We start from the raw sequence: 27,494 nt of genomic DNA, 5'->3' as shown, positions 1-27,494 counted from the left end.
GAAAAAGGATGAAAGGACTCCCAGTTTTTGATGAGGCTAGAATTATTTTTACATATGACATTCAAGAGAAGAGGGGGGATGTCACAAGGTGAGGTTCCATGAGAATTTCAAAAGTTCTGGTGGAAAATCCATAAGTATCAGCTCTGCTGACCAATCTTAACGATTCTGAGAGGTCTGAAGGATTCACCCTGTCATATCAGTTGACTCAGGTGGAAGAGAAGAACGTGACGCTGCCCATGGTCAGAGAAACCAACAGCATGGGTGCCTGGATTGTGAAGAAGTTGTGATGGAGCAAATTTACAAGCTTCTACTTTCATGATTGAAGAGTAAATGTCTAGGCATATTCATGGTCTCTCCTTTGTCAAGGGAGGCCCCATCTTCTACTTCTAGTGAGGGAGAAAGCACTGCTGGCAGATGGCATTGTAGAAAAAGTCAGAAGTTCAAGTGCAGTCAAAGGCCCTGGGGCCACATGTGAGAACAAACCTCAAGGAACTCTTCATTTTATACTATGTGTCTGCCCCTCATCCCTTCCATCAGAAAGGATGTAAGCCCCTTCTCCATGAGGTTAGTGGTACCTCATGCAAACAGAGGGAGAGGTATGCCAAGTAGTCCTGGACACCAAGTATCAGGTATTTACAAATACCAATCATCTCTGAATGATATCTGTGCCACAGTGAATGATCACATTCAATGGGGCCTCTATGATCTGAGCCTACAAAACTATGTTATCTGGCTCCCTCCCTACATATACTTCCATACAATATTTCACCTAACAAAATTCTTGCATGTTTAATCCATCTTGACATCTGCTTCTCAGAGGGTCCAGACTACAATCTTCCCTAACTGATACAAGAATTTTCTAGACTATGCATTCTCAATGTGGATAACAACAATCCCAAGAAAATGAAAATTGGTTCATTGATGTACGAGAAAGCTTTGATATTGCAATTGTTTATGGACAGTACATAAAGAGATATATTGTATCTGTGGTATTAAAATTTCATGGAGGAGAGACAATTAGGGAAAAAGAAAATCTACAAAAAACTCCCTTATTATTTATTTTAGAAAGACAGAGAGTGAAAGCAGGGGAGAGGGGTGGAGGGGCAGAGAGAGAGAGAGAGAGAGAGAGAGAGAGAGAAATCTTAAGCAAGCTCCACACTAAGCACAGAGCCCAATATAGGGCTCAATCCCATGCCCCTGAGATCCTGACCTGAGCCAAAATCAAGAGTTGGGCACTCTACCAACTGAGCCACCCAGGTACCCCAAAAACTCCTTGTGGAAGCAATAATTTTAAAAAGGTTAAGAAATTTTTCTAGATGAATCATTCTGTCAGAAAGCAATGATTTCAAAGGTCATATCAAATACCTCTTTGTATTGCATTAGAGCCAAACCTTAGAATCAGTATGCCTCTCCCATTTGTGATGTATGGATTGAAGGACACCAAACAGATGAACTCAGACTGATTCATACACCCTGCCCCAAGTTCAGGAGGCTTTAGATACTCAGTATGAATCCAATGGTTCTCAACATTAGGCCTAAGAAGTAAGAATTTCTTAACATGTTTGTTTCTCTCATTGTGCTCAAACACATCCCAGTACTACCCTCTGGAGGTCTCTTCCTTGGTGGAGATCAGCACAACCCCAAGTCTATAACCATCATCATCTGGCTGGCCAGCAGTACCTTGAATAACTGTTGGAAGACGATTCTCTCTGGGTGTCTTGCATCTCTGTCACATCTTGTGATGAAGCATTGCAGCTTATTTCTAAACTATTTTCCAAACTATGTACAGCGAACCTCATTTTAGCTTAGTAATAGTGTCTTTTTTTTCCCAAGGAAGAAAGAATACCTATTTCCTGACCGGCATAATAAAGAAAATATTTCCTCCAGGTTGGGCACCTCTGCTAGAAGCCTCCTTATAAGATTGGAGGTTTACTAAGCTTGAGGTTCCTCAGCTGAGACAAACCTGTTACATGTGCTGCATCCACCTGGGCCCATCAGCACGTTACTCACATCTGACCTGGAGTTAAGAGGAAGCAATGTGAATATGAAGCTCATGCTATTTGCTGGGTCACGAGTAATAAAATCCTTAGTCTCTGACCCAGGAGTCTTGTGTCTTTTTCCAATATCTGTAACGTGTTGGCTTTCAAGAAGAGCAAAAGCTCAGATCCTACATGGTCCTTACCAGAAGCATAGCCAGGGTGGAATTTCATCCTTTCCTCAGTGTGAAAGCAGTAATTGGGCAAGAATATGTAGAGAATTGACAACCCCTTTTTTAAGGGACACTGGTACTCTTCCTTCTATAACACCAGAAAAGAGGAAGCCACTACCCACACACCTGAACCTACGAGGCTTAGAATGTCTTGCAAACCCCAGATGTTGTGTTTAGGATGAGAACGTGGAGAAGATAGAGCCTTGTCTCTGCTATGTTTCCCATGTGGCTGATCTTGCCTGACATTGAGGATGCTCTGATGTAACAATCCTTCCCACTCAGCTCTGTCTAGTAACTGCTGTGAGGCAGAGTCAAAGTCCATGGTTATAAAGCTCACAAAATTATAGTAGAAGGTTACAGTGGAAAGGGCACCCTTTATACCCTTCATTGCGTTACATCCTTATTTGAGGAAAACTGTTTTTTAGTTTAATAACATATTGAAGTTATTCTAAGAGAAAAATCCATAAACAAAGGAAAATTCTGTCTATCTTGCTGATGTTCCATGCTGAAGAATCCCCTAGAGCTGGGGATTGTGGCAGAATAAACCTGAGTTGATGGAAGGAGGGAAGGAGTAAACCAAAGAGAAAGGGACCAGTGGGGGCACCTGGAGGGCTCAGTTGGTTAAGCATATGATTTCGGCTCAGGTCATGATCTCGCAGTTCATGAGTTTGAGCATCACACCGGGCTCTCTGCTATCAGCACAGAGCCTGCTTCGGATCCTCTGTCCCCCTCACTCTCTGCCCCTCCCCAACTCAAGCTCTTGCTCTCTCTCAAAATTAAATAAAGTTTTTTTAAAAAAAAATGAAAAAAAGAAATCTTTAAAAAAGGGGGGGGTGGGGGCCAGTGGGGTGGATACCTTGGGCACCCATCCAAGTTTTATCCCACTGCATTTACTAGAAATCCAATATATATTAACTCAGTTAATCTCAATAAGAGCTTGAATTCGGACCATTGTTCTTCTCATTTTATAGATAAGAAAATAGAGTCACAAAGGTGATGGATAAGTGACATGCCAAAAGTCATAGAGTTAATTAACTCAAATCCAGGCAGCCTTATTTCAGAGTTTGCACATTTGACAGCTACACTATGCAGTTTCTCTAATATTCTATTTCTCTCTCCCAAATACTCCTAGGCCTCTTGTTATTGTGGATCCCAAAGTAGTATCACCAGAAGAGAAGGTTCTGATAACTTACTAATTCTTAAAGACAATACTGAATCCCCTTGGGGTGTCTGGGTGGTTCAGTTGGTTAGGCGTCCTACTCTTGGTTTGTGCTCAGGTCATGGTCTCGCAGTTTGTGAGTTCAAGCCCCACATCAGGCTTTGTGCTGGCAGTATGGAGCCTGCTTGAGACTCTCTCTCTCTCCCTCTCTTTCTGCCCCTCCTCTCTCTCTCTCATTCTCTCTCTCTGTCTCTGTCTAAATAAATAAATAAACTTAAAAAAAAAAGAATGCTGAATCCCCTTAAACTTTTCTTTATATTACATAGGCATCATGGTGAATCCCAAATACCCTGATATCATTCACTGAAACTTCACAGACAATTCAGTTGAATGGGGTATTTTGCCAGCAAACCAAGACAGCTGTGCTTGTTGTTCAGTGTCTGCTCATCTGGCAGTTTTTTCTCGCCTTCTTTTTCATTTAGCCAATCAGTATCATTTTTGTTGTTTTGATCCATGTAGCATGGTTACGTGACATGTGAGCATCAGGGGAAGCTGGGCGAAGGGTATATGAGAAGTCTCTGTACTTTATTACTCTTCTGTAAGCCTTGAAGCATTTCAAAATAAGAGGAAAAGGCAGAGACCAAATGTGAATGTGACTGTGACTATGATTCTTGAGTCATTGCTTACGTTTTCCTCATCTTGAATAAGCTCACAGGATAACAATAGTTATATACGGTTATTTTGTGAGGATTAAATGAAATAATGCAAGTATGGGCTTTAGAAGACTGTCTGGTAAGTTCAAAACCTGTAGCTCCAACTGTCCTTGTTATGACCATAAGGAGAGATCCTTGTCTGAGTCCATGGAAGACTTCAGAAAATCTGTAAAACCCCTAAAGCTGCACATAAAATTTCCCGCATAGACTCCTATGCATTTTTTCTGGATGAAACATCCATGTATTTCATTGGCTTCTCAGAGAGAACCGTTGCCAAATGGTTTTAACTCTTGCTCTAAAATAAAAGGTTTGAAGATTCTGAGGCAGGGAGGAGGGGACTTAGCATCAAAATACACTCAGTGTTTTTGTTGTGTGTGCTTTACACGTGGGTGTGTTTTCTCAGATACCGGGCTGCTCAGGTTTTTTCCACATGTAGATTTTTTTTAACGTTTATTTATATGAGAGAGAGAGAGAGAGAGAGAGAGAGAGAATGCGCAGGAGAGGGTCAGAGAGAAAAGGAGACACAGAATGCAAAGGAGGCTCCAGACTCTGAGCTGCCAGTACAGAGACAGACGCAGGGCTCAAACTCATGGACTGTGATCACAACCTGAGCCAAAGTCGGATGCTTAACCGACCGAGCCACCCAGGTACCCCTCCACATGTAGGTTTTGTTTTGTTTTGTTTTGTTTTTTTCCTCACAACAGGTTTTGCCTGAGGAAGTGAGAGAGGGCCCTGGGTTCCTGAAAGTGCAGGGATGGGTTCACACGGCCCCTCACAGCCTCTAGGACTATGACATACGTCCTTCATGGTGTCTATCTCTGCTCTCCGTATCTACTAGTGCATTTGTGTACAGTCTGTCCCCCCAGACTGCATGCTAGTAGAAGTACCTTCGTTCACCACGGCCTCCTCAGCTTCTAGAATACGCCCTGGCATGTTATAGGCACTTAGGAAACATGAATTGAGTGAATGAAGTTGACAGAGTGCAGGCTGGAAGGAAGCAAGGCCTTCAGAAAAGTCAGAATGGGAGCACCAAGCTGTCTGTGACCATGTGGGGTTTCTGCAGTTAGCTGAGCCTGCCAAACCTCACTACTCAGACACTGCCCCAGTCACACTGCTGTTGCTTTCACCCTTCTCAGCTTTCCATGAGGCCTCCAGAATTTTCAGAGACCACCTGAGGCCTCCTTGGAATGCTGCCCTTTCTCAGCAGTATTTGTGAGGGAGGCTCAGTCTTCATGGGGCTAAAACCACAGACGGGTGTTGTTAGATGCCTTCCACCAAATTCATCTGTTGATGTATTAATGCCTAGAACCCTAGAATGTGATTGTATTTGGAAATCTCAAAGAGATAGTTATATTCAAATGTGGCCATATGGGTGGGCCTTAGTCCCCAGTACCACTGCTGACAAAAACAGAGGGAAAACCATGTGAAGACATAGGGCAAAGTGGCCTCTACTAGGCATGGAGGGAGGCCACCAAAGAAACCAGCCAGTTTCCAGAACTGTGAGACAATGAACTTCTGTTGTGTAAGCCACCTGGTGTGTGGTACTCTGTCATGGAAGCTTGAGTAAACAAATCACATATATTAGTATTTAGGATTCAATTCCTCCCTATTGTTGTGTAGACAGTGGTTCTCAAAGTATGGTCCTCAGACCGGCAGAATTGGTATCACCTGTGTGCTTGTTACAATACTAACTCACAGGTCCTATTCCAGATCCACTAAGTCAGAATGTCTGGAAGCCCAGGAAACTGTTTTAAAGAGCTCTCCATGTGACTCTCAGGCCCATGTATGTTTGAGGATCACTAGGGAAGAAGTGGTAGGGTGTGGGTTTCATCACCATGACCTGGGCTCAGCCGTTTCCCCTCACATTGCTATAATTCTCTTCATGCATTGCAAGGGGTAAACATAAGAAGAGAGTTGTGATTGGTGCCTTCATTTAAAAATTAGAAATCCAAGGCTGTCTGGTGTTGAGGAAAGACAGTGAACCCACCAGGAAGCACAATGACTTTTATATATATGGAAGCAATGGGCCTGAGAAACCACACTGCTGGCAATTCAGTGAAGAGAATAAAAAATAATTAGCCTTTTCCTAAAGGAGATTGATAAAAAATTGAGTTCCATTGCAACAGAATATTCTAAAAATCTCTGGTGCTTCAAGCCTTGTCTAATTGCAGGACTCTCACTGGGTCTCGTTGCCCAAAGAGAGCTCCAGTTTCCTCTGCCAGGGAACATGCATTCATGTTTGAGCCTTCTTAGATATTTCCCTCTTTCTGGATGGGAAAATTTAATGAGTGATTATGCTGATAAATTTTATAATTCCTGGAAAGGTGAAAAATCCAGTGCAGCTTTTTGGCAAAACTTTGCAAGTGGCAAAGTTTGAAAATGAAAGTTTGGAGTCCCCAACATTACACAGTTACCCCACCCTCAGACATGGATTTTCTTAAGGGACCCAGGACCCAACCCAAAATGGGACCTTGTATTATACTATGTGACATCACTGTGTGCGTACACAAATGGGCTGCATGTCCAAAGGAGTTGAATAATTTTGCTTGTACTTCTCAACAACAATAGAAAGGTCTGATTTCTTTTCCAGACCAATAGGCAGAAGTCAGTACCTCCTCCCTCTCTGGTCTCTTGGACAATTCTGACCACTTCACTCCCGTAGTTTGGTTCAACCTTGTATCTTTAGCCCTGAACTTCTTGATCTATTTCGTGAACCAGTTCTGATGATCTCAGTCTGAATATCTTGTAAGCAACTTAAATTCATTATGTCTTAGACTTGCACACAATCAGCAACTGCAACACTTCCATAATTTCAATGCCAAGTGGCACACTGTCCATTCAGCATTTCCTATTTACTTACTCCCTGCAAGCCTGTCATATTTTTAGTCTCTCTTTACTCTCCTGTCCTCCTTTCCCTACTAACCCAGTTTGAAATAATCCCTCCCTCCATTGACCTTCCACTGCCTTGACCCTTTGTTCCATTGTCATAATCACGTTGCTTAAAACCTCAACTTTTGTTAAAAAATTCAACTCACCTCCATTCGGCACCTGCACCTGGTCTCACTTTAAATTTATGAGCACAGACGTCAATGTGACCCTTAGTGTTGTCTAATCATACTGCATTTTATTCTTCTACTTGCTGAGATGACTATTTCATTCCTTCTCTCTCCTCAAACTTCTAAAACCTCCTCCCTCTTCCTGCTGATCAATTGGTTACTATTTGCCATTTCACTGAAGAAAGAGCAGAGAGAACTTCCATAATTTTCTACCTCTCTCTGTGGGTGCCCATATGCCATGCCCTTCTTCCTATTAATGAGGACAAAAAGTGCCTGCTCCTAACTAAGCTTAACTGTCCACTAGTGTCCATGATCCCATTCCTTCTTATCCACTCAAAGACGTGTGTCTAGAAATCACCACTTTCTACTGCATTATCCAATGTTCCTACTCTTCTGGGGTCATTCCCATTTTCCTATACACATGAAATTATTTCCCCATCGTAAGAAAGAAAAAAAATTTTCTCCACTTCCTGCTACAGTTATAGTCCCCATTTTTCTTATTTTCTTCAAGAAAATTCCCAGAGAGTTATGTATACTCACCATGGCTCAATCACCCCTTCCTCTTATCTTTTGATCTCATGCCAATCAAGTGTTCATCCCCATTTTCTACTCCACTAAAACCTTAAAGTGTTCTCATCAGGACCACCATGACTGCTTAAGACAGCTGATCCAGGAGGTAACCAGTCTGTCCTCACTACCTGCCCCTGAAGCATCACTTCTGAGGCACCAAATTCTTCTAGTGTTTCTTTTACCTCCCAGGCTACCGCTTCTCACATTCCTTCACTAGTTCCTCCTCGTCTTCTGACCTCTTCACACTGGAGGGCTCCAAGATTGGTTGGTTGTCTTTTGTTGGTTTGTTCTGAGGTATAATTGACGTATTACATTTACATTTGTTTCAGGTATATAATACAGTGACTCTATATTTGTATATATTGCAAAATGATCACTACAATAAGTCTAGTTAACATCCATCACCACACATAGTTAGTTTTTTTTCTTATAGTGAGAGCTTTTAAGATTTACTGTCTTAGCAACTTTCAAAGATGCAATGCAATAGCACATTGTAGCTATCGCTTACAATAGCCATAGTCACCATGCTGCATGTTACATCCCAGGATTTATTTATTTTATAGCTGGAAGTTTGTACATTTAGATTCCATTTACTCATTTCACCTACCCCACCCCCACCCACCCCCACCTCTAGCCACCAACAATCTGTTCTCTATATTATTTATGAGTTCATTTTTTATACTACATATAAATGAGATCATATGGTATTTATCTTTCTCTGCCTGATTTATTTCACTTAGCATTATACCCTCAAGGTCTATCCATGTTGTTAAAAATGGCAAGATTTTTTTTATGGCTGAATAATATTCTGGTGTGTGTGTATATATATATATATATATATATATATATATATATATACCACATTTTCTTTATCCATTCACCCATCAACAGACACTTCTGTTGTTTCCATATTGTGACTCTTATAAGTAATGCTGCAATGAATATGGGGTTGCATATATATTTTCAAGTTAGTGTTTTCATTTTCTTTGGATAAATACCCAGAAGTGGAATTGCTGGATAATATGGTAGTTCTATTTTTAATTTGGGGGTGGAGGGAGACCTCTGCATTGTTTCCACAGTAGCTGCTCCAATTTACATTCCCACCAACAATGCAAAGGGCCTTCTCTTCTCTATGTCCTTACCAGTACTTGTTATTCTTTGCCTTTTGGATAGTAGCCTTCCTACTAAGTGTAAGGTGATAATCTCACTGCAATTTTGATTTGCATTTCCCTGATGATAAGGGATGTTGAGCACCTTTTCTTGTACCTGTTAGTCATCTGTATGTTTTCTTTGGGGGAAAATATGTCTATTTAGATTATCTGCTTGTTTTTTTAGATTTTTTTTTTTTTGCTGCTGGGTTATAGGAGTTCTTCATATATTTTAGAGGTGAACCCCTTATCAGATAATATGGTTTGCAAAGATTTTCTCCCATTCCATAGGCTTTCTTTTCATTTTGTTGATGATTTTACTGAGCTTATCTCCTACGACTCTCCCATTTACTTCACTCTGTCCACTATGTCTTCCTCCTTCTTCCTCTACAGGCCAAGTGCACCTACACACGAAGGTCTTTGCATTTCCTCTTCCTTCTCCTAGAACTTCTTCCTCTCTGGGCCATTCTTTCATCTTCTGGGGGGTATAGGGTCAAAGGTCATTTCTCCATGAGGCCTCTCTTCCTCACCACCTCCACCCCACCCAATATTCCCAATTTATGTTTCTTCAGATCCCTTACAATAACACATAATCTGCATTTTACTTAGGTTTCTTGTGTAGTGTCTGTCTCCCTCCATTATGGTATAAACTACATGATGGCAGAGTTTTCATCTGTCTTGTTCACTGCTAGATCTTCAACATCTGAATTAGTGCCTGTCATAGAGTGAACAATTAGTAAATGGGAGTAAAAAATTTAAAATAATAAACAAATTAAAAGGTAAATTAATATTATTTACTATGTTAAAATAATAACACAAAAATACATAATATTTATTGAAAGAATGAATAGGTGGCAGAACAAACCAGTATTCTTCCAACATGCTTCTTCTGTAGTCCATGCAGAGCTCCCAGTCATCCCAGAATCTAGGAATCCCATGTTGTTCCCCAGCTCCCTAACTCAAAGCTCCCAGGCAGTCACCAAGTCCAAATCAATTCTACCTTTTAATATTATTGGAATACATACCTCCTGCCCATAATCTCAGTCTTAGTTCAGCCTAACAGAATGGTCAACTCATGGCTAAAGCTTAGGAGGCAGTCCGGGGGTAGAGGCAACAGGAGGGGTGGTCAAGCACCTGACCTGACCAGCTTCCTACTGGCTGGCTGGGTGGGGACTGAGACAATGTCGGGACTACTAGCCAGCTGGACATCCTGCCTTATTGGAAGCACACACCCTTTTCTTAGTGGAAAGTAAGTATAGTATTTTGAAACCTGGACATTTGGGCTACAGCAACCATCCAGGAAAAGAGATTTGCAGCTTTGGAAAGCTAGAGCCTGCTCTAAGAAGCTGGCTGCCCATTTTCTCTCACTAATTAAAAGCAAAATTCTGAGGCCTTTCTCTGAGTCTCACGTGCAGAGTTGGACATGCCACGGTCTCATAAGAATAAGAGGCAATGATCATGGAGTTTGCACTTACCCCTCCTTTCCAGCACCCTGATAGGGAAAAATTGATAGTGAGAGTAGCATTTTAGATATCCTGTAAATATTTTAAGAGGGAGAGAGAGAAAAAGAGAGACAGAGAGAGCAATGGTTGGAGCTAGAGTCACAGTCAATGACTTCACTTGCTAAGGGAACATGAGATACCTTCAGTCAGTGAGTGGTAAGAATTCTGCATGTTGTTTTCCTGAGAGTGCTTTGTGGGATGGGGTGGGGAAACATCTGGCTGACAGCAATATGTCCCTGGAGTCCAGCTTGTATGGTTTTAGGGCTGGAGTGGATAGTTCTCCATCTAATATCACCAAGCAATGTCTACCAATGAAGAGAGTAGAGAAGGGTAAGAAGAAGCCAAAATTCAGTTCACCAAAAGAGAATTTCAAAAGTTCTTCAGTGGAGGCAGCCAGAATCAGTTAGCAAAGCAGGTGAATGTGGCCAAGAGCTGCTGTGCCATGGAGCTAAAGAGCAAACAAATCATGGCTACCCTCAGAGGCATCTAGGACAATGACCCGGTACTGAGCATTGCTGTTGACAATGCCTGGGCATTGTTTGTAGCTCAGTCTACTGATTTTAAAAACCTAGGTAAGGAGAGCCCCTTGACACACAGTGTGGGCACAAAAGTACTACCTCCTGCCTTCTCCACACTATTTCTACTTTTTTTCTTCCTCTTGGCATTGAATGTGGGACATCCAGTGCCACCAAAGCAATAATTTTAAGTATTAAAATTAAGTATTAAAAGTTAAGGTGATATGCAGCAGCAGAAGGCCCTCAGAGACACTGGGAAGGTAGCTGCCCTCCCTGCTGATGCCAGGAGCTGGCCCTACCCAGCAGCTGTTCATAGTTCTCCAGAGCCACCGGGCATTGACTGAACTGCAGAACTCTCCATCAGGAAGCCAAGAGAGCAATAATTCAATTTGATTCCAGTGGATCTTTTTCAGTGATTTTGTGTCTAATGGGGAAATAATTTGACCAGAATGAATGAAGATTTGTCTCCAGATGTCACCAGGAGCTGTGAAACATACTCTCCCAAATCCATTAGTTACTGAATGAAAAGAATCCCATTTCACAAATGAAGATCAATCCCTTGCATCTCTACTATTCAGGCTGCAGTAAAATGAAGAAAGAATGGCTGTCAATATAAAATGGGCCTATGACTTTTAACATTATTGGCCAATGAACACATGGAATTGTGACTAGAGAGTTGTCTTCAACAGCTATTGCATTCCACCCAAGCGCCTAAAATAAAAACGCAGCAACTCATACTCTTTCACAAAGGCCCACTCATGTAACAACCCACTTACTTAGTACCTCATTAGAAGATACACTAAATGCCAGATGCAAAGAGTTGGTGCATATTTTGTTGGGTCTAAATCATTATTACCTGGTGTTAGGTTAGCTGAAAGAAGGTAAGTAAGATTTGAGATAGCAGTGATAGTCTCTCTTTTTAATTCACAGATCCTATTTAGTGACTGAGTTTCAAGCCAAATAAAAGTTATCAAATTAGTCTTGGACACTATATGAAATAGAACATGGAGTTTTTATCTGACTATATCATGCACCCCTCCTGCCAATATTAGCAGTGATTGTCTCTGGAACTTGGAAATTTGGCTGATTTGTATTTCTTTATATATTTTCTGGATAGCCCAAATTTCCAACTAATAAATATACATTATTTTATAATTTAAGAAACTGTTTATTTTTTAATAAAAATGGTGAGGAAGTAAAAGAGGAAATGAGAAATTTCTTCTCAATAAAGAAGAAATTGACAAGACATTGCCACAATTGTTGGATGAAGGCCTAACAGCGCAAAAATGACAATGTTTTTTTTTTAAGTTTATTTACTTTGAAAGAGAGAGAGAGAGAGAGAGAGCATGAGCTAGCAGGGGAGGGGCAGAGAGAGAGGGAAAGAGTGAATCCCAAACAGATTCCACGCTATCAGAGCAAAGTCTGATTCAGAGCTCGATCCCGCAAACCACAAAATCATGACCTGAGTGGATATCAAGAGTTATATGCTTAACTGCCTGACATACCCAGGCACCCAACAGACCAGGTTTAATGACAGCTTCTCACCCATGTCTATGGTCTTGTGATTTGATCCTACATTTTCTTGCAGGTCTTTGAGGTGCAATAGCTTCTGCTTTCCTTTATTTGCGTTATCAGGAGAAGACAGAAGGCAAGGGGTGATTGACAGAAGAGCAGATTCTGGAGGCTTCCGTTCATCCCCAGGGCCACTTCACAGCAGCCATGCATCCTCATGAATTCCTGCCACAGAAATGACAGGTGTTCATTGATGGGTGTGCCAGTTCCTAAAAGAACGCTCTTGGCCAGTGGCACTGCATGAATGTCTCCCAACTGCATAGAAAATGATTACATCTAGACCAGTAGATTTGGTGTCTATTAAAGCAAGCTGATGTTTCTTGCTTGAATTTTAACCTCCTCGCCCATCAAACTTTTCAGCCTCTAAAACTCTCTCCAGGTCCAAACCATCCTACCATCATGCACAGAACCTTGTACCTGAATAAACAAGAGATCCCCTTTGTAAACACTAACTATAGACAAAACCAAAGCCTTCAGTCTGATTTATATGCCCCTTCACTATTTATCCTCAATTTATGATTTAAGCTCTACCTCTACCTAACTCATCTGGCAGTTCAATTTTACCAGGCTAACATCTGCCTAACTTTACCATGTGCTTCCATACTTTTATCTCTGCTTACATGTTTTCGCTCTGCCAATAATATAATACCTTTGTGTTATCATTCATTTGGAAAATTTTTACTCAGCCATCTGTATCAAAAATTTTCAGATGTCTCTCAGACCCAAAGAGCAAACCCCTCCCCACCACCTTGTACCTGTATATGGATTATCACACTTCCATCTAACTGGTGGTTTGTGTGCCTTCTATATGTCTAGACTTCACAGGAGAGAACTATTCATTCAACACTATGTTCCCAATAACCAATCACATAATAGCGGTTCTCTGAATGTTTGATAGATAAATGAATGGTTTCTTCTACCAGGCTTTCAAATGCCATGTGATCATGCATCCAAACAATATGGAATTGTTTTTCGTTTTTATTTCTTTGTTTTAAATGTCTTCCACTGTGACTTGATTATTTTGGTTTTGTGCTTCATTTAAAGGAGTGAATGATTATAAATTTAAGCAAATAAATAAACACCATCCATCAACAAGCACTGAAACCTTATTTGAGGCTAGCTTTCTATTGTGTGCTGAGAAGACACATATCTTAGTAGGTAAGAAAGAGAAGGAGCATATGTGCTAAGTGGGGAGACAAAGCTGAGTACACTTAGACATGTATTTATTTTGGTTAATTGAAATTAATAATGTGAGTCTGATTTACATTATATGGCAGTAGTACCTTTCAATAAGTGCATCAGTTCAGGGTTAAAAGGTAACACTCTGCACAGGAACGCCAGGAGAAAGCTGATGAAGAATGGTGGGCTGTAGCTGTTTCTCAAAGGATTGAGTCTTGCACATGTGCATGTGTGCAGAATCGTGTGTGTGCCTACATTTCAGAAGGAGAGGAAGCCTTTATTTTCTCTGTGACCGGCTGCCTTTTACACATGTGTGACACTTTCTGTTCAGTAAGTTCATTTTCTATGGCAGGGGTTGCCCACCTCAGCACTATTGACATTTTTGCACAGGTTAGCTCTTTGTTGTGGAAGCTGTCCTGTGTCTTTACAATGTTGAGCAGCATCTCTGGTTTTTACCCACTAAATGTCACAGCAACCTACCCTGTCACCTCGATTATGACAATAAAAAGTGTCTCCAAACATTACCAATTCTGCTCTGAGAGACAAAATATCTCAGGGTAGCTACAGTAAATGTGCTTTCAGACTTTGTTGGAGCATTCTTACATTTTTGCTAGAGTTCTTTCAGAGAAAGAGAGAGAGAGAGAGAAATCATGTGGGGTTACCAGGAAGACAACTCCTAAAGATTCAGTGTTTTTGTTTTGTTTTGTAAATAGCTAGTATTAGGAAAATGAGGAAAACACACACTATTCACTGTCTATTTCCTAGTGTTTATTACTCATCCAGGATGAACTGATACTACTCCAGTGATATGAAAATGGTGCCCAAGGCTATTGAATATGACTTTGAATTAAGTTTTGAAAATATTCCTAGCAACATGTTTAATTAACTAGCATACTTGGTTTATATTAAATCCACATAAACTAATATTAAAAACATATATATTGAGGCTTAACAGCTTCAGAAGGGCTCAGGATCTGATTGTGGTGTAATTCATTTTCAGTGTACAGGTTCACTGAATCTTTCCAAATAGAGCATTGGGGACTGGAACGTTACCACTGATTTGGTAAGCAAAGTGGGGAAAATTAAATTCTTGTTTGTCAATGTTTATATTTCTAAACAATGGGTAGAATAACCTTTAAAAAGAGGTTGGGAAACCTTTCTTCATCGACTGCAGTATGCTTCCTTGCACCTCAAAATGTCTGGGTCCCACTTCCTTAAACAAATGCAGGACAACCATAGTGATAAAACTGCTATGGGGAGTGGCCTTCCCTGTTTATAGGAGGAAATCTTGCCCTTCTCTGGTAAAGTGTAGTTCAATATCCATGATCTTCATTAAGGCTACTCTTGGTTTGACCTGAGCCTAGAGGGAAAAAAAAAATAGACCAGAATCTGGAAGCAATTTATCCCTGCTTAACTGAGAGGAGATAGGCATTGGACAGGAGGATTGGAGAGGTTACCAGGACAGGGAGGATGGTGGTAGATGCAGAGAAGTGACAAAAGAAGGTTCACTTGATGTTTTACCCAACAAATATGATGGATCTCAGTATAGGTAATCTGATCCATAAAATACGGTTTTATAGTTTAAGCCCTCTTACAACAGAATTCTTTAATATTTTGCTTAATATTGTAACTTTAGCTGTCTTAGTCATCATATTCATATCTTGTCCTCAAATGCTCATTACTAGTTTCTTGTGTTAGCTTTGTCATCTCCAAATTATTAGACTCCAAAAGACTGACTTAGAGAAGGGAGCAGAATCTTCCTAGAAGGAAATCTCAGCCTGATTCCTGTTTGGGGCTCACTCTCAAGAATCTGTTGACTCTGCATGTTGAGAATGGCCGCAGACCTGCCACAGTCACCAATGTGGGGATCTATAATGGTTTCTGGGATCTTAGTGTCCATGCTGGTCACTAAGGCCCTGTTTCTTGGCCTGTATCCATTTACATGAACCTGAGAATGTCAGAATACTGTGATATAGCAAAGACCCAACACCATTCACTACACGTAACCCTGCCAGCACGCTGGTCCCTTTCCCTCACCAGGTGCCTCTGAAGGCATTTCCTAGACCTGGGCCACTCTTTAGACTCTGACAAGCTACAATTTTTTTTAAAGATAACAGTTGTGGGATTGTCCTCCTAATTATAAGAGACAAAGCATTTTTGTGCCAATAAATGACTATGAACCACAAGATCTATCTGCAATTTTTATTACTGAGTAATACTGTCACTTCCCTACTCATCAATCAGCGTTTTGACTCAGCAGACTCTGCATGGGATCAATACAACTATGTGTGGGTTTGGTTGCATCACGAAAACAAGCAAGTATCTTTGTGCTTGCCCCCCAGTCAGAAGGGAGGAGCAGAATGGACTTCTATTTCCTTTTTTCCTACTTTTTTAAAAAAGAATTAGCCAATACTTTGGAGTCAGTGTAACTCAGTTGAGCCTGATGGCAGTAAGCAGAGAAGGGTAAAGCAATTGGAAAAAGGTAGAAATACCAAGGGAATTTAACAAGAAAGATTGCCATTGTCATTATCATATCCTAACAAACAAGACAAACGTCCCCAGTGTGGGATTCCAAGAGGTTCCTGTCCACTTTAAGATCTTATCTTGGCTGAGACTCACCTATCTTGTTTATTTCTTTAACTTGATGTTAAAAAAAAAAAACTTTGGATAAAAATCAGAATAAGCCACCTTATTAGCTGGACTCACATTTGTACCTTTCAGCTCTGGTTTCATGATGCAAACCTCACCCAGGAGTGAGGCTCTCAGTCTTTGTTCTTGAAATTTGCACTTTCCCTGGTTTTAGGGCTGAGCAGTGGACCACTAGGAACACATGGTGCAAAGTGCAGAAGATGATGTCACTGAGGATAGGACATGATCATAGACAGGGACAGCCCACAGGCATAGCTCAAGGAGCACCTAGCAAGTGTTTTGCTTTCTGTGTCCATCTTTTCTTAATGCTCCAAAAAAATATTACACCTGCATGTGACCTTCAGAAGCCCAAAATTCTAACGAAATAGGAAGCTCTGGGCAACATGTCCTGTTTGCATCCTAACAGGATTTCGTATTGCACAGGTAGTCATTTTAACGTTGGCTGCAAGCAATAATCCTGCCTCATGGGTTGTTATAGAAGCAGAGCTCCCAGCTCTGTCCTCCCTCACTGCAAGGAAACTTAAGACTTCACCAAGAAAATTGACATGTATGTGACAGGTACAAATATATTTTTCCTCTCTTTTCCTTTTTCTTAATTAATTTCAACTCCCAGGCTTATACATTGAGATTACACACAAGCACACAAGCACAGGTAGGTGCACACAAATACAGAGATACAAAGCTACCATCAAAAGGAATGTGTATTTATGTGTGTACCCACTTAACACCCACTCATTAAAACTAGGAGAAGTCAATCAAAAGTTAAATCCCTTTTTATAAAGTGAAAGAATTTGAGCTTGAATTTGGCTGATACAGCACACTGCATGACTCTGTATATACCACGGCACTCCATACTTCTGGTGTTTGTACGTGCTGTTCTATCTGTAATGCTCTCCCACCTTTAACCATCCAGTGAAAGGATAATCATGTCTCCCAGCTCACAAAAGCCAAGAGCACAAAGGGAAACATATATTAGTAACTGGGCAGGAATTCACATCTGACCAGGAGCAGAGTTGTATACAGGTCATTTCCTTCTGGTTCTCTGGGATTCATGAGCCTTCTCCCATGTGTTTGCAATTTTCCTGTCCTAGATGCTATGGCGATCTCTTCCTGTGTGCCCTACTGCCATTCTCTGCTGTTCCAGGTGAGGCTGGGGTGAATTCTGCAGTAACACTCTCTTCTGTCCTGATGGAGACATACTCCTCCCTGGGCACTGACAAGTCTTCAGAGCAGAAGTGCCTTGGGCTCTCTGCCTGTAAATCAGATTTTAGTGGTGCCTTGGTGTTGTCAAGGTGCCCTCTCTCTGCTACTGTTCTTCCTCTCACTCTCTTGTCCCTCAGGGTGATTCCTTGCCTTGAAGCTTCTCTCAAACGACTGAGGAGCTCCTCTTAGGAGGCTGCCAACAAAAACCCTTTCAGAACAGCCACATTCCTCCTCTGTTGGGCCACATGGGACTTCATCTCTCCCTCTTCCATAGATCTTATCAAGGCATAGTGTGCCTATATATATACGTCTCTCCAAACCATGAGCGTGAGCTTTAGAAAGCCAAGTCTTATTCATTCCTGTGTACAGATTTATGTATCCAACTGACTCTCTCACATTTTCATTCAGATATCTAATAGACCTCTTAACGCAACTTGTGCAAAATTCAACTTCTGATTTTCCCCTTAGACCTGTTCCTTCCCAAATTTTGGGCAACTCAGTAAGTGAAAACCCTATTATCCAGCTACTCAGGCCCAAACCTCTGGAGCCACCCCTCACTGCTCTTAATCTTCATAACCTATGTTAGCAGCATACATTCAGCAGCAGTTCCCTCCAGTTCAACCTTTAAAATGCACACAGAATACTGACAACTTCTCATGGCCTCTACCACAACTGCCTAGTCCAAATCACCACCATCTCTCTCCTGAACTAATAGACAGCTTCTTGAGAAGGGCCCTTGCTTACTTGCCCTCTGAAGTCTATCATCCATGCAGCACGCTGTAGAAGATTGGATGATGTCCCCCAACAGGATATGTCCATATGTCTTAATCTCTAGAACCTATGAATGTGATCTCATTTGGAGAAAGGTCTTTGCATATATAATTAATCTAAGGGATCTAGAGATTCAATCATCCTGGATTATCAGTGGAGCCCTAAACCCAATGAGAAATGTTTTTATAAGAGATATTCAGAGAAGAGACCTTGGGAGGAGAGATGGTGATGTGGAGACCAGAGCAGAGACTAGAGAGATACAGCCACAAGGAATGCCAACAGCCACTGGGATCCAGAAGAAAGGAAGAAACATCCTCTGTAGTTTTTTGGAGCAAGTACAGCTCTGTCAAAACCTTGATTTCAGACTTCTAGCCTCAAAAAATATGAGAGAATATCTTTCTATTGTGGTCCCAAAGTCTGTGAAAGTTTGTTATGGCATCCCTAGAAAACTTAACACAGACCAAGGAACACTTTAGGGTGTCATGCCCTCTATGTTCTACCAATATCCTCAATCCTAACCTTGAAAGTAATTTTCATCTGGCTTCCTTTTTAAGAAATTGAGAAGAAGCCACTCTTTAAGAGAGCCCAATACTCATCATAATACCAGTGGGAAGTCCTTTCTATCTCCTGATAAAGGCAGCATCTGCAATGTCATGGGTACCAGTGCCTTGTCAGCTACTCAAAGAGAATCATCAGGCCAACAATGGCAGGTCAGAGAGTGTCAAAACCAACATCAGATGTTTCAGTGGCAATGTTGGTGGAGTAAGGATGGAAAGCTGAAGGGCAAAGAACATTAGCTATAGCAGCACCACACCACTGTCCATGGAGGGAGACAATGATGGTTCCATCCCAGTGATTCTGTGACTGAACACTCATGTTATTGCATGTGCTTCTTGAAGATTCTCCCTCAGGCTTGTGTGGACCAGGGAAGGAGGAGAACTAGGGATTTCACTCTACATCTACAAAGCCCTTTCCTTTGTATTAATTCATTTGAAACTAACAGCTACTGAAGAATGATGATACAAAGGTTTTTTGTTGTTGTTTTTTGTGGAAGTGTTTGTTTGTTTGTTCACCTCAAACTTGTCTCAAATTTATTTCTTCAAGCCCATTTGAGGCTTTATTTTTCAAGTAGAACAAAGTAAGCAAATAGCTTGAGATACTCAGAGTCAATCTACCATTTTGTTGTTGCTCTTGTCCTGGGTCAGTTAAATATTCATACTAAAAATTGAAATGTCCTAATTAAGAACATTTTTGATATTCCACCAGAAATCCTAAATACTAACCATACTTGTTTTGTTTCTGTTTTTTAAATGTTTATTCATTTTGAGAGACAGAGAGACAGAGCACAAGCAGGGGAGGGGCAGAGAGAGAGGGAGAAACAGAATCTGAAGCAGACTTCAGGCATTGAGCTGTCAGCACAGAGCCCAATGCCGGGCTTGAACCCACAAACTGTGAGATCATGACCTGAGCCAAATTTGGATGCTTAACCAACTGAACCCCCCAGGCACCCCTAACTATGCTTCTTAAAGACAATACTGATTTTCACGGTCAATGAAGTAGAATACTTAGGTAATGTGGTTGGCCCAGATGGAAAACTTTTCACTATGAATTTGTACAATTTTGCTGGTCAGTCTAGAAGAGAAAAATGCACTTGGAAAGAAAAGGATAAAAAGGAGAAATCAATTGCAAATCATTTTGCAACTTTTAGAAGAGTATACATGATCAAACTGGTTCTAAATTATTTTGCTTATTTTTAACCTCTGAGCAGGGAATGAAGGGAGAATGGGCATAGAAGCTAACATTCTTCTATGTTCTAGAATCTTAGTGCTTAGTAGGGCTTTGACTCGTGTAGTCATTTCATTGAATCCTCACCATGATCTACCTGGTTGCATTACTTACTTGTTATATATGAGTTTCTTGTCAGGAGTCCCATTTAAGGTTTCTATGTAGGAAACATTTGTTCACAGATCGTGTGACCAGTCATTATTATCGAGCAAACATCAGCAGCATCTAAATCTTGAGTGGTATCTATGAGATGTAAGACTGTGCCAGCTTTATTAACCCTGTTTGCATCAGGGTTCTTCATTAACCTGCCAATAAAATCAATGATGGAGAGCCCTGTTGTTTTAGAAATGAAACCTATTGGGTTACTTCTTCCTCCAGGCCACTTTCAACATTTGAGTTCCTGGCAAGTTTGAATCTGAATTCTCAGACCTCCCTACTGCCATTTGTGCTTTAGAAAGGCCCTGGCCTGGTACTTTCTCAGTTTATCAAATTTTCTCATGTATTAACTCATTCAAACCTTTGACAGTCCCAAAGCATATATGAATCTATTCACTTTTAAGATCAGTAAACCAAGATCCGCAAAATGTTAGTAATTTGCACAGAATCATACAAGTAATGAAGACTCAAGACAGGACCTGAACTCATGTTTTTTAACCTTCATTATGGTCCCCTTCACTGTAATTGTCTATCAAATTCCTTGGGCCCCTGAATATTATGGATACTGGAATTCAGGCACAGTATTCTCTGAAGTCCCACATGGGCTTTCTGAGAAGAATATTAGTGGGGCACACATCCTATGGGGTCAAGTTTAGTGCTAGACCTTGCCATTTATTCATTCCCTCAACCTCCTTGAGACTTCCTTTACTCCTAGCCAAATTAAATAACTCTAAAACTATCCCATCCCAATTATTTTCTATAGTTTTTCAACAGAATCCCAGATTGGCTCTGAAAGAGAGAAGTTCAGATGTTTTCTTTTGACTTTTCATCTGAAGGTGCCTGGTTCCCTGGGGAGGTAGAACACTGTCTCATACTCCTCAGATCTGCATATCTATATATCCATACTTCCCAGACTTACAACAGATCTGCTCTTTTAAGTCTTTATCTATTAAACCTATCTTATCAGAAGGAATTAGAATCCCTGGAGAATATGCTAAGGATTTGGTATTCCACCTCTAACACTGAAAAGTAGCTTCCCCATTAAATGGCAAACCCTTCATGTCAGAGGTTGAATAGCACAGCACTTAAAAAAGACTTCCAGCTGGTTACATTTAAGGGGCTGGAAAAAAGGCCATTCCCAGAATATCTACTGGCTCGAGGCTGTGATGTATTTTTGTTTGATACTAAATTGGAAACATTGCACTTGTTCTCTCTTTCTCCACCATGTGATCTGGTCCCGTGGACGCAGCACATGCGCACGAAAGCAGATGACTGGCTGAGGCGCCCCTGCTGTCACATTCCACCAGACTCGTGTTCTCTCAGGGCGGCTACTAAGCTGAGAGGGCCTCCTGATGGACCCCTTGTCTGAGAAGAAACATGCAAAACCAAAGGCTGTTTCCCTACATTATTCGGCTATCACAGATTCTTCCCCTGCAAGAATAGGAAAGAGTAGGGGCACCTGGGTGGTTCAGTCAGTGAAATGTCCAATTCTTAATTTCAGCTCAGGTCACGATCTCACAGTCATGGGATCAAGCCCCACATTGGGCTCTGCACAGGGCATGGAGTCTGCTTGAGACTCTCTCTCTCTCCTTCTCCTTTTGCCCTGCTTACACTATCTCTCAAAAAATAATAAATAAATAAATAAATAAATAAATAAATAAATAAATTTTTAAAAAGAATGAGAAAAAGCACAGCCCCTCTGGGGATTTGTCTCCTCAATACCCCTTTGGGATTTGTTACCTCTGACCACCACAGCTTCACCCTCTCTTGTCTCCCTCGTGTGGCCCTGCCATCCTCCCTCTATGACCTTTCTATTCTTTCTCCTACTTCCCCATTGGTAGACTTTCTCACTGTTCAGGCTTTTAATCTCTAGTTATTTTTAAATCTCTTTTTCTCAAAAAAAAAATTGAAGAAGAAATAGTGCTCTGTCTTCTCCCAAATATAGCTGCTTTTTCCTTTTAAAAATAGTGTCTTATTTTTAAAAAGACAATAAGAATTGGAGTGTTTCTGGACACAAAGTTTTGCTGTTAGTGCAACTTGCTGACTCATTTTTCCATGTGTATCTGACCCTTTCTTCAGTAAGGAGCCATAATTATGTGTTTATCTTCACAGATGATTCCAAAATCTGGATTTCTAACTCTGGCCCCCTTGTGTCAGCTTCAATATCTTATGTTGAACTACCTCCCCAACATTTTAAATTGTGAATCACCCCTTTTTCACCAACTGTAACTAGGGGAACAGCCTCAGTCAATCATCTTACTAGAGTTCCAAGAAACCAAGCAGTGAGCTTGTTCAGATACCAAAGACAAAAAGGGCTAATTATCTCTGAAGAAGAAGGACCAAGGCTGCAGCCTCAAACTCATCCCAAGCTGGTGTCTACGGTTAGAGGGCTGGTTCAGGTGAAAACAGGATTGAATGGCAGCAGTTCTCAGAACTAGGGAGACAGCAGAATGTTGAAGTAAGTAAGCCTAGGTGAAGCAGAATGAGGCAGAAGTCAGATGTAACCCTGGGGAAAAGGCAGCAGAACCTTGGCAAAGGGTCACTGAGGTGAACTTAGCCTTAGATATGAGTTCTAGACCCAATGCAGACCTGACATAGGAACATCAAATTCTGATTGTAGGTGATCAGGCCATGCAGAATGGTTGCAAGATGTCGATGCTGTTGGTAGAGGCCATGAAACTAGCAGACAATGGCAAAGCCTGCTCCCTGGAAAGAAGGGGCTCCAGGGGAGCTTTAAGTCTGGATTCTCTGTGGTGCAGGAATGAGGCAGGACTGAGTTGGCAGGACTTTGTGCTTGTGGCCAAGTAAGAGCAGGGCATAGAGGAACACTGATGAATGGGAACATCTGTTTGAATCCAAACAGCCAAATGGGCTTCCTATGGTGATGAACCTATACCACCATTTTCTCAGACATCTGAAACCTTGGTTGGATTTGACTGTTCACTCCTCGCTTCTTCATATCTAAGCTGCCATTAAGTGCTAATAATTGTGCCTCCATTTCATTATTAGTACCTTTTCTTTCTCCCCAAAGGCTTTTGCAAACATGCTAGTTAAGCTCCTGTTGTTTCAAAATAATGTATCATCCACTTAAAAGTTTTTCTCGCTCCAGCTTCTGTCCCATCAACCTATCCTGTATGGTACCAGTTTTGTTTTCTTAAAATCTGAAAATCTTTATTGTTCAATCATGTTATTCTCCTTTCCAACAGTCCCCAAGGACTTGGCACTATCTATAGAATTAAGTCCTTTCATTCAGCTTTTGAGCCATTCTGTGATCTCTTCCCCCCACATTTTTCTCTTTTCATGTCTCAGTCTTTCTTTTTAAATTTTATTTATTTTGAGAGAGAGAGAGAGAGAGAGAGAGAACACACAAGCACAGGGGAGAGGCAGAGAGACAGAATCTCAATGAGGCTTCACACTGTCAGCACAGAGCCCATCTTGGGGCTTGATCTCAAGAACCGTGAGATCCTGACCTGAGACAAATCAAGAGTGAGATGCTCAACCGACTGAGCTACCCAGGTGCCACAATCTCTCACTCAGTCTTAACAGAACTCTCTGTATTGAGGTTAGTTTGCCCACTATAAATAATTTCTACTAATTATCATCTTACCACTTCTGCCATGTGGTGCACATCTTTTGGGCAGCATTACCAGCCTGCACTCTTCCTCGTTGCTCCCATTAACATCCTGCTCACATCTTCTCTGAATTTCCATTAACCATCTTCACCCACAAGGAAAATTCCTAGAATTTCCTGCCTATTCCTTTATTTTGGTACACTTAGTTCCACTTCTCTAGTTAACTTTCCATGTTTCTCATACCACATCCTGGTAGCTAAGTATCATTGGAAATCCTACCTTGTGATCATCAATTTCTACCAGAGCACCTACATCCAGAGAAGGTGAGTAATAAATATTTTCTCAATAAATAAGTGTTCTCTTTTTAAATGCAGATGTTTTCACACTGTGATGTCTGCTATTACATTGAATACCCACAATGCCGTGATCAGTTCCATTTTCCCTATACACGAGTCGTATTTTGAGTTACATTCCTTCTGGTGGGAATGGATTTGTGTGGATGCATTTACACACTTTCATGAGGTTCCCCTGTGACCGATAAAGTGGATTTGTGAGATGGCCTCTTAACTTCTCAAAAGAGGTTTTTGCTTCTTTAGAACTAACTAAACATAATGGGCTTTGAACCCACAACTTTGACTTCTGTAACAGCATGCTTTAACCACCAGAGGCCTATGGGCCCTGGTTTATTTCAGTTTGGTTCAGTTATTTTCTGTGTAAATTAGCCTACTTTATATAAATGAATCTACCATGAGTGTGGGCAATCATGCCCACAAATACACTCAATACAGGCAGACAGCTCATTTCTGTTACTCTATTCTGTATTATTATATTGCATATAGCAGTTCAGCCCCTAAACTTCTCTAGCCCCTTGAGGTGTTCCTTTGTGGGGTGCAGGGTTACCCATGAATGGTAAAAGTCCGAGGAAGGTCAATAAATAACACTTGTTTTCCCCTGTCTTAGTTCTGAACCAATTAAACAGTTAGGTAAAGGGAAATCGTTGCCAAATATCAACTTTTTAAGGACAGGGTCTAGATGGAGAGCTATGAGTCTCATTTGTGGGCCTGTAGGCTTCCTAAGATTTGAGCTTGAATCAGACAGACTCCCACACATAGTGATGGCCATGCCAGACGGGGGTGACCCTTGATACACTGAGCTATACCGGCTGCCCTGCTAGGGCAGAGACCAGCCCTGGAAATAAATCATGAATATGGGAGGCAATGAAGTGAGCAAGGCAGTTTATTTTTCCCAAAGGTTCTTATCAGGTTAGTCACTCCACCTTCCCTGCGGCAGAGTAAGTGAAGGAGCAGAAAGGATCCAGGAACGTTCTACTCCATAAGGTTCCCCACATGGAGGGAAACGTCAGGTGTAGAAATGAAACACCACATCCATAACAGGGCATGTCCTCATGCCTGCCTGAACCGAAAGTCTGAATCTATCTTGTCCCCGCTGAGGTTCAGGACACTCCTAAGACACTTTTTCTTCATCTCCCCAACAATTTGTTATTCACTGAGTCAAGGTCAAAGCCATATTCAGTTTAGGACTGGAGGCTTGGAGAGAAAACACGTGCTAGATTCCAAAATGGGGACTAGACAAAAACATGAATGATCCAACAATTCCATTCCAAATTCTGGAAAGCAGCTTATACAAACATATGGCAATAACTCAATAAGATCTCTTGGAATTTGAATCCTACACTATAACTACATGCATGTATACAAAACAGTCAGGCTTTGAAAGTGCTAATTTTGAAGTACTGGAACTAGAGCAACTGACTGTGTCAGCTCCAGGCTGTGACTTAGTGCTAGGCTAGGGTTTTCAGTTTATCTAAAGGCTAAAGCTTTCTAAATTAGTTTGAAGAAGTAGGAAATAGGATATGTATCACTACTTCTTATCCAATCTGCATGTGTGTGTGTGTGTGTGTGTGTGTGTGTGTTTATTCTCAGGTGTCTGTGTGTCTATAGATCCGGACATGAGTGTGGTCCTTCTTATTCTCAGAGATCGAGCCCCTCTTAAGTGCCAACCGTTGTTCACTAGAAAACTCTTGAAAAATGAGGACAATTCCCAGCCGAGCATCATTAAAGAATTTCCCCAAATTGGGGGCTCCTCGGTGGCTCAGTTGGTTGGGCATCCGACTTCAGCTCAGGTCATGATCTCATGGATGGTGAGTTTGAGCCCCGTGTCGGGCTCTGTGCTGACAGCTCAGAGCCTGGAGCCTACTTCGGATTCTGTTTCTCCCTCTCTCTGTGCCCCTCCCCCACTCATACTCTGTGTCTCTCTCTCTCTTTCAAAAATAAAGATTAAAAAAGTAATAAAAAAAAATAATTTCCTCAAAGTCACAGAGCTGATACGTGTTAAAGGAAGGATTTAAGTTAATGTCTTACTGATTCCAAACCTGTTTTCTCACCTTGTATGGTCCCAACCCCAAGAACATAAGAGAAAAAGATTGGCCATTGGAGTCCCATCCTGCCATTAATGTAATGAAAGGCTCAGGGCAGATCACTTCTCCACTGAAGTCCTATTTCTTTATGTGTAAAGTCCCTGCCTCACCAGCCTGTTGAGGGGAATAAAGGAGATCATTTATGTGAAAGTGTTATAGGAACTGTAAGGAAGCAGAGGAGTGAAGAGATTAACCAGAATTTTCTTCACTACCTGATCCACACACCTCAGGGGGCTGGTTCTGGATGGCAACTCATCAGTTCCCATGTGACTCTGTCACCCGACTCCTGTTGGCCCGGTTCTGGTTCCTTCTAGCTCTGTGTGCCCTGCCTTTCTCTTTCTTGCTATTCCTTCTCTCTGTGTTGGCAAAGCAGGTGGGGGAAGGCTTGGCATTTGACAAGTGTTTGACTTGTAGGGGAAGAGAGTGAAACCGAAGATTCGGTATAAATAAATGATCTTAACTTTTCCATGGAAAATGAGTGATATGGGCAGAGGGAGGTCAGAATGGGAAATAACTCAGGGAGATATGACACCCAGGGTAATGAATTCATTGTCCTCATACAAATAAATCAAATATAAAATCCCTCCTGACTTGGGTGTTGGTCAAGTTACTCCCACGTTTGCCTTTGTCTTGGTTTCTGGATGTATTTCCTTGGATTAATTTCCTTTCTAGTTGGGTCTTAAATAACATGTTTCTGATCCTTAAATCCCAGGAGAGAAATAATTCATTTCGAAAGGGAAAAAAAATCACATGTGATAAAAAATATACAGTGCCAGGAAATTCAACAGCACAATGCCTACTGAGTAGCCCTGGGGAAGCCATGTTATTCAGATAAACTGAAGGGTCTCCTGAGGGGAGGCTAAGATATTGAAGGTGACGTGAGAGGGACTGTGAGGCAGATGGTGTGGGACTTCCCCACAAGATGGGCTCAAGCCTTGAAGTAGGAGAACTTCTAAATATCTCAGGTTGAGTTTCCTGTCTGCTTGGTAGGAGGAAGCTGGGAGTCTAAATTAAACAAATTTTGTAATTAAAAAAAATACAGGGTCGCCTATGTGGCTCAGGTAGTTAAGTGTTGGAGTCTTGATTTCAGTTCAGGTCATAATCTTATGGTTCATGAGTTCAAGCCCAAAGTTGGGCTCTCTGTAGACAGAGCAGAGCTGGCTTGGGATTCTCTCTCCCTCTCTCTCTGCCCTTTCCCCACTTGTGCTCACTCTCTCTTAAAATAAATAAATACACTTTAAAAAATACAATATTCTCTGCACGCCTGGGTTTGAGAACTGAGATCCATATCCATTCCA

The sequence above is a fragment of the Acinonyx jubatus genome, chromosome B1, assembly GCF_027475565.1.
Source record: "Acinonyx jubatus isolate Ajub_Pintada_27869175 chromosome B1, VMU_Ajub_asm_v1.0, whole genome shotgun sequence".
Classification (NCBI taxonomy): Eukaryota; Metazoa; Chordata; class Mammalia; order Carnivora; family Felidae; genus Acinonyx; species Acinonyx jubatus.
The sequence above is the reverse complement of the archived record's forward strand: the minus strand, read 5'-3'. Positions refer to the sequence as shown.